The sequence below is a fragment of the Arachis duranensis genome, chromosome 3 (genome assembly GCF_000817695.3).
Source record: "Arachis duranensis cultivar V14167 chromosome 3, aradu.V14167.gnm2.J7QH, whole genome shotgun sequence".
In the NCBI taxonomy this organism is placed as follows: domain Eukaryota; kingdom Viridiplantae; phylum Streptophyta; class Magnoliopsida; order Fabales; family Fabaceae; genus Arachis; species Arachis duranensis.
This window is the reverse complement of record NC_029774.3, coordinates 102,995,145-103,004,282: the sequence shown is the minus strand read 5'-3', so window position 1 is coordinate 103,004,282 and position 9,138 is coordinate 102,995,145.

Sequence of the window (9,138 nt, the reverse complement as noted above, 5' to 3'; positions counted from 1 at the left end):
TATTTTAGGCCTTTAATTTGCTAGTTTTAATTAACCTTTGATTCCACTAGATGCTTTGATATATTTGTTAGTGAATTCAGGTTGAAAAGGCTAGGAATGGATCAAAGGAGTGAAGAGAAAAGCATGCAAAGTGGAGAATTCATGGAAATCAAGGATTTAGAGTGCATACATCGACACGCACGCGTGACTTGACGCGTATGCGTGGATGGTAAAATGTCAACCAACACGTACGCGTGACCCATGCGTACGCGTCATAGCTCGCATGTGACCTCATTAAAGTGAAAATGCTGGGGGTGATTTTTGAGATTTCCAGGCCCAAATCCAACTTGATTCCAGAGACTATTTCATGAAGAATTGAAGATTGGACAAGGGGGAACACTTAGTATAGCTTAGGTATTATGTAGTTAGTTTTCTAGAGAGAGAAGCTCCCTCTTCTCTCTAGAATTAGGGCTCTTAGGGTCAATTGCATCTTAGATCTAGGTTTTAACTCTTTTTTTCATCTTGTTTTCTTTTACAATTTCTTGTTCCTACATCTTCATTCTCTTAATTTGTAGTGCTAATTTCCCTTTGATGTCACTTTTATGTTATTGATGAACTCTTGTTGGATTTGGTTTCTTTAATGCAATTGATGTTTTATGCCCCTTTTATTGTTGAATTGAGTTATTAATCTTACTTTTCTTGCATTGGGTAATGGTAGAATTTACTATTTTTTTCAATTTACCGTCTTTCCTTTTATGCCTTCCAAGTGTTTGACAAAATGCTTGGTTGGATGCTAGAGTAACTTTTTGAACATTCTTAGCTTGGAAGGAGATATTAGGCAATCTTGAGTCATCAACACCTAATTTGGATTGGTGATCTAGAGTTGTTAGTTAATATCATTTCCATTGACTCTAATCTCTTGCTAATTCAATTAGTGAGTTGATTAGGACTTTTGGATTGAGATTAGCTAGTCTTATTTGACTTTCTCTCACGTGAAGATAACTTTGTATCTTCTTCCAATGCTAGAGTTAACTAGATAAGATAAATTCTTGTTAATCATTATTACGACTAGTGACTAGGATAGAAAGCCTATATTCTCAATTCTTATCATGAATGTCTCTCTTTATTAATTGTTTCCGTTAGTTGTTGCCTTTATTCTCTTACCATTTATTTTTCTTGCCCTTCCATAAATCAAACCCCTTGTTCTTTCATAGCCAATAATCATTCACTTCATTGCAATTCGTTGTGAGATGACCCGAAGTTTAAATACTTTGGTTAATTTTTATTGGGGTTTGTACTTGTGACAACCAAATTTTGATTGGGAGGATTGTTTGTTGGTTTAGAACTATACTTGCAACGAGATTTCATTGAGAAATTCTTTACCGATAAACTATTTCTCCTTTCATCAAATGGTGCCGTTGCCGGGGAATCGCAATGGTGCTATGCTATTGGCTATTGTGAATATGTGAATATGTTTACCTTTTGCTCGTTTGTTAGTTTTTGTTCGGTTTAGGACTTTGTTGCTTATTTTTGTTAGCTTTTGTTTTTATTTGCTACTATGAATTCTCACCCTTTTGGCTATGAGTTTGACTCAAAATGTGTTATAGGAATTGGGAGCTACAATGATAACATGCATCAAGGATGGAACAATTAAAGATGGGAGGAGCCTCAAAGGATTGATCAACCTTCTTGGCAACAACCTCTTCCGGTCTCTTATAGGTATAATCCCACTCCTAATGCATATTTATTTAATGGATGTGGTGATCCTCATTGTGGTTGTCAACAACCACCACCATATGCCTATGAACCACCCCTCAACCTAGTTTTGAACCACCATACTCACAAGTCCCCTACTACCAAACACCTCATTATGACCCTAATCCTTACCCACTATACCAACCACCTTATGAGCCATACGAACCATACATAGAACCACAATGATTCCAACACAACTACTCCCAAGAACCACCTCCATATATACCATCTACATACCCTTACCAAGATGAACCACCTTCCAATTATGAACCTTTTCTCTCAAACAATGAACCCTCTCTTCCCTCACCATCTCCATCGGGCAAATCTATCAACCCCTTGATGCAAGAACAAAAAAAAACCTCTATTCTCGCCTTCAAAATCAAGAAGAAGAGCATAAGGGGTTGGAGGCCATGTTGGCCACTATGAATGAAGCCATTAGCCACATAGCCCCCTGCCTAAGCTTATATGATCAAGGCACTCCCATTGTTAAATGTGGAGAAGCAATCAAGGAGCATAGTGAGGGAGTGAGTTTGGTGCTTCAAGGTAGAGAAGAGGAGTTGAAGCAAGGAGTGTAACAAGAGGAGGAGGTAGAGATGATTGAAATAGAAGGAGTGGTTGAAGACCTAGGAGATGTTGGAAGTCCATGGGAATGTAGAATCATAGAGCCCTCTTCCAAGAAGCTTAACATTGATGTTGAGGAGGGTGCGCAACCTCCAATGTATATCATGATTGAAGACCTTGAAGAGGTTGATCAAGAGATGGATTCAATCATTGTGGAGTTCTTATATACAATTGAACCCTCTTTCATTAGGCTTGACATAGAGATTAAATAAGAAGAGATCGAATTGGAAGGAAGCTACCAAGGGGAAGAGGTATAGCAAGAAGTAAGCTCCATTATTGAAGATGATTCCACACCAACCAATGTGTCTTTTGAAATTGATGAACCTCCCCCATTGTATTATGAAATTGATGACAAGGAGGACCGTGCACAACCTTCGACACATGATTTGAGCAATGAGGGGTGTATAGAAGAAGTTGGTGAGCAAGGAATTAAAATTGAAGAAGCTTGTAAAGAGGTGGAAGTTGCAAGGGAAGAGCACAAGGAAATGGATCTCGCATTGGCTAAGTGTGGGGAAGTCCCCCTTCCTAAGTCACCATCACCCAACACAATATTTAAGTGGGTAAAATTCCTATCCCTAAGCTTTACTTTCTCACTTGAATATGGTTTGATTGAAAATGATGGTCAACGTAGAGCTTTTTGTGGAGTTAAGAGTAGGAGAGAGTTGTGTAGTGGTTGAAAGCATCACTCTAAGTTCATGATGGTTGCATGCTCAAAGTTGAATAGAAATGGTTGGTGTAGAACCAAATTGCATGGGTCTAGGAGAATGTTTGGATGCTTAATTGAGAATTCACAAGCCTTGTCACCCAGATTTAACTATGGTAGTCAACAAGAAGATGGTGGCAAGAACAAGGTTTGGGACCCCGAAATTCATTTCAACAATCAAAACTCTTGGGGCCTTGTCATTTACTTAAGCTTACTTGAAGGCTTTATGCGCCTAATTTGGGATCCCGGTGGACATTGGAGATGCAAACATTGGTGGGTATTCAAGGATGAATTCAAGCATAAGCCACCATCGCAAGGACCCCATCAATGGAACAACTCAAGGACTTAAACTAAAAGTGCTAGGTAGGAGACACCCCACCATGGTAACCTCTTTCCGTTCTCTTGTATATATAATCAATAAATGAATTGAATTGCCAATGTAGGTAGTTTTTCTTATTTTCTATACTCTTATACACATTGCTTTGATTGATAAGTGGTTTGTTAAATTCATGTTTTGATTAGAATAGTTGTTGTTGAATTATATTTTTCTTGAAGTGTAAGTTTTGTTTGTTTTGTATTTGAAAATTTTTCAAAAACCAAAAAGGTTTGTTGTTAAATTTGAATTTTGATTGTTTTAGAATGCTTGTAGATTAAGAGAGTTCCTTGTTTCTGTTTCCATGTCAAAAAAAAAAGTGGTGAGCCACACGTAAGCGTGGCCGACGCGTACGTGTCGTATGCCATATTTGGTACTCCCGGTACAAAAACCCGAGAGTTGTGTTGGAGTGGTGCAGGATTTGTGCGAATAGCATAATCTCGACCCACGCGTACGCGTGGGCGACGCTTACGCGTCGCTTGTCTTTTCTTCCTTCCACGTGCACGCATGGGTGACACTTACGCGTCGCTTTCTGCACCCTGTTTTCCCCTATTTCTGCCCTGTTTTCTTTCTCCCTTCTTCTCTTCCTTTCTTTCTTTTTTCTTCTTTCTCCTTTCTTCTTCTTTCTCATTCTTTTCTTACTTTCTCTCTCTTCCTCTCTTTTCAAAATTCTACTTTTTATTTTCCTTATTTTCATTTTCTTTTATATGTTGCATTTTCATATTATCATTCATTGCATTTTAATTTTATTTTTGTAGCTAGTTCTTATTTTCTTCTCTAAGTTTCTTATTTTAACATTGGTGTTGAATTCTTCTACTCAATTGTTGAGAATTTTTTGGATTATTTTAGTGCTTCTTGAATTGTTTGGTATTGATGGGTGATGAAACTTTTAAATCATTGCTTAATCTTTTATGACTCTTGTGTTCTTTGTGCATTGACATGTGATGGATGAAATTGTGATTCATACTTAAATTGTTGTTCAAAATTGATTGTCACAGGTAATGGCACCAAAGACTTGGTGCTCAATACCATGGTCTAAACATAGTTTCACAACTTCGCTCAACTAACCAGCAAGTGTACTGGGCCGTCCAAGTAATAAAACATACGTGAGTAAGGGTCGATCCCACAGAGATTGTTGGTATGAAGCAAGCTATGGTCATCTTGTAAATCTCAGTCAGGCGGATAATAAATGGATATGGAGTTTTCGAATAATAATAATAAATAAACTGAAAGTAAAGATAGAAATACTTATGTCAATCATTGGTGGGAATTTCAGATAGGCGTATGAAGATGCTGTGCTCCTTCTGAATCTCTGCTTTCCTACTGCCTTCATCCAATCCTTCTTACTCCTTTCCATGGCAAGCTGTATGTAGGGCATCACTGTTGTCAACGGCTACATCCCATCCTCTCAGTGAAAAAGGTCCAAATGCTCTGTCACGACATGGCTAATCATCTGTCGGTTCTCAATCATGTCGGAATAGAATCCCTTGATTCTTTTGCGTTTGTCATCACGCCCAACAATCGCGAGTTTGAAGCTCGTCACAGTCATTCAATCCCGGAATCCTACTCGGAATACCACAGACAAGGTTTAGACTTTCCGGATTCTCATGAATGCTGCCATCAATCTAGCTTATACCACGAAGATTCTGATTAAGGAATCCAAGAGATATGCGCCCGGTCTAAAGTAGAATGGAAGTGGTTGTCAGTCACGCGTTCATAGGTGAGAATGATGATGAGTGTCACGGATTATCACATTCATCATGTTGAAGTGCAACGAATATCTTAGAACAGAAATAGCTGAATTGAATAGAAAATAGTAGTAATTGCATTAAAACTTGAGGTACAGCAGAGCTCCACACCCTTAATCTATGGTGTGTAGAAACTCCACCGTTGAAAATACATAAGTGATATAGGTTTAGGCATGGCGGAATGGCCAGCCCCCAAACATGATCAAAAGATCAAAAAATACAATCCAAGACATCTAATACACTAGTAAAAAGTTCTATTTATACTAAACTAGCTACTAGGGTTTACAGAAGCAAGTAATTGATGCATAAATCCACTTTCGGGGCCCACTTGGTGTATGATTGGGCTGAGCTTGATCTTTACACGAGCTGAGGCTTATCTTGGAGTTGAACGCCAAGTTGTAACATGTTTTTGGCGTTCAACTCTGGTTCGTGACGTGTTTCTGGCGTTTGACTCCAGAATGCAGCATAGAGCTGGCGCTGAGCGCCATTTTATGTCATCAAATCTCGAATAAAGTATGGACTATTAAATATTGCTGGAAAGCTCTGGATGTCTACTTTCCAACGCCGTTGAGAGTGCGCCATTTGGAGTTCTGTAGCTCCGGAAAATCCATTTTGAGTGCAGGGAGGTCAGAATCCAACAACATCAGCAGTCCTTTGTTAGCCTTCTATCAGAGTTTTGCTCAGGTCCCTCAATTTTAGCCAGAAATTACCTGAAATCACAAAAAACACACAAACTCATAGTAAAGTCCAGAAATTTGAATTTAGCATAAAAACTAATGAAAACATCCCTAAAAGTAACTAGATCATACTAAAAACTACCTAAAACAATGCCAAAAAGCATATAAATTATCCGCTCATCACAATACCAAACTTAAATTGTTGCTTGTCCCCAAGCAACTAAAAATAAAATAGGATAAAAAGAAGAGAACATACTATAAATCCCAAAATATCAATGAATTTTAATTCTAATTAGATGAGCGGGACTTGTAACTTTTTGCCTCTGAACAGTTTTGGCATCTCACTTTTTCCTTTGAAGTTTAGAATGATTGGCAATGGTTAGGGACAGCTTGATTTAGCCGCTTAGGCCTGGATTTTATTTCCTTGGGCCCTCCTATCCATTGATGCTCAAAGCCTTGGATCCTATTTACCCTTGCCTTTTGGTTTTAAGGGCTATTGCCTTTTTTTGCTTGCTTTTTCTTTTTCTTTCTAAATTTTTTTCGCCACTTTTTTTTCGAAGCTTTTGCTTTTTCACTACTTTTTCTTGGTTCAAGAATCAATTTTCATGATTTTTCAGATTATCGATAGCATTTCTCTTTGTTCATCATTCTTTCAAGAGCCAACAATTTTAACATTCATAAACAACAAGACAAAAAAGATGCATTGTTCAAGCATTCATTCAGAAAACGAAAAGTATTGTCACCACATCAATAAATTAAACTAAATTCAAGGATAATTTCGAAATTCATGTACTTCTTGTTCTTTTGAATTAGAAACATTTTTCATTTAAGAGAGGTGAAGGATTCATGGAATTATTTATAGCCTTAAGACATAGTTACTAAATACTAATGATCATGTAACAGAGACACAAATATAGATGCCATAATAAGCATAAAAACAAAAAAAAAAACAGAAAAATAAGAACAAGGAATGAATCCACCTTAGTGATGGTGGCGCTTTCTTCTTGAAGAACCAATGATGTCCTTGACTTCTTCTATGTCTCTTCCTTGCCTTTGTTGCTCCTCCTTCATTACTCTTTGCTTCTCTAATTTTATGGAGAATGATGGAGTGCTCTTGATGTTCCACCCTTAATTGATCCATATTGTAACTCAAATCTTCAAGAGAAGTGTTGAGTTGTTCCCAATAGTTGTTGGGAGGAAAGTGCATCCCTTGAGGCATCTCCGGGATTTCTTGGTGATGAGCTTCCTCATGCGTCTCTTGGGTTCCATAAGTGGGCATCCTTGTTTGCTCTATCCTTTTCTTAGTGATGGGCTTGTCCTCCTCGATGGGGATGTTTCCTTCTATGATGACTCCAGCTGAGTAACATAGATGGCAAATAAGATGAGGAAAAGCTAGTCTTGCCAAAGTAGAGGGCTTATCGGCTATTTTGTAGAATTCAAGGGAGATAACTTCATGAATTTCTACTTCCTCTCCAATAGCATCATGATGGCCTGGTCCACAGTAACTTCAGATCGGTTGCTAGTGGGGATGATGGAGCGTTGGATGAACTCCAACCATCCTCTAGCCACAGGCTTGAGGTTCAATCTTCTTAATTGAACCGGCTTGCCTTTGGAGTCTCTTTTCTATTGAGCTCCTTCAACACATATGTCCCTAAGGACTTGGTCTAACCTTTGATCAAAGTTGACCCTTCTTGTGTAAGGGTGTGCATCTCCTTGCATCATGGGCAAGTTGAATGCCAACCTTACATTTTCCAGACTAAAATCTAAGTATTTCCCCCGAACCATTGTAAGATAGTTCTTTGGATTCGGGTTCATACTTTGATCATGGTTCCTAGTGATCCATGCATTGGCATAGAACTCTTGAACCATCAAGATTCTGACTTGTTTAATGGGGTTGGTCAGAACTTCCCAACTCCTTCTTTGAATCTCATGTCGGATCTCCGAAAACTCATTTTTCTTGAGCTTGAAAGGGACCTCAGGGATCACCTTCTTCTTGGCCACAACATCATAGAAGTGGTCTTGATGGGCTTTGGAGATGAATCTTTCCATCTCCCATGACTCGGAGGTGGAAGCTTTTGTCTTCCCTTTCCCTTTTCTAGAGGTTTTTCCGGCCTTAGGTGCCATCAATGGTAATGAAAAAACAAAAAGCTTATGCTTTTACCACACCAAACTTAAAATATTGCTTGCTCTCGAGCAAGAGAAAAAAGAAAAGAAGAAGAAGAAGAGAAAATATGGAGGAGAGTAGGGGAGGTGTATTCGGCCAAGGTGTAGAAGAGGGGGTTGTGTTGTGTGAAAATTAAGGAGAATGGAGGGGTTTATATAGGGAGAGGAGAGGGAGTAGGTTTGGCCATTTAGGGTGGGTTTGGGTGAGAAAGAAATTTGAATTTTGAAGGTAGGTGGGGTTTATGGGGAAGAGTAGATGGATGTGAGTAGTGAAGGGGGTAATTGGGGAGAGAGATTGAGGTGATTGGTGAAGGGTTTTGGGGAAGAGTGTTTATTGGAAAGAGAGGATGAATGTTGAGAAGAGGGGAGAATATGGTAGGTGGGGATTCTGTGGGGTCCACAGATCCTGAGATGATCCTGTGGGGTCCACAGATCCTGAGGTGTTAAGGATTTACATCCTTGTACCAATTAGGCATGTAAAATGCCTTTGCATGCAATTCTGGCATTTAAACGCCAAAGTGATGCATGTTCTGGGCGTTAAACGCCCATGTGTAGCATGTTTCTGGCGTTGAACGCCAGTTCCATGCTTGTTTCTGGCATTCAGCGCTAGCTCTCCTCAGGGTGCATTCTTGGCGTTTGAATGCCAGGGTGTTGCTTGTTTCTGGCATTCAACGCCAGATTCATGCTCTGTTCTGGCGTTGAACGCCAGACAGATGCTCCTTACTGGCGTTTAAATGCCAGTAAGTCCTTCCTCCAGGGTGTGATTTTTCTTCTGCTGTTTTTGATTCTGTTTTTAATTTTAATATTTTTTTCGTGACTCCACATGATCATGTACCTAATAAAACATAAAAGATCGATAAAATAAAAAATAAAATTAGATAAATAAAAATTGGGTTGCCTCCCAATAAGCGCTTCTTTAATGTCAATAGCTTGACAGTGGGCTCTCATGGAGCCTCACAGGTGATCAGGTCAGTGTTGTATAATCCCAACACCAAACTTAGAGTTTGACTGTGGGGGCTCTGTTTGACTCTGTACTGAGAGAAGCTCTGCATGCTTACTCTCCCTTGTTACAAAAGGATAGCCGTGTGCCTTAAACACAAGGTAGTTCCCATTCAATTA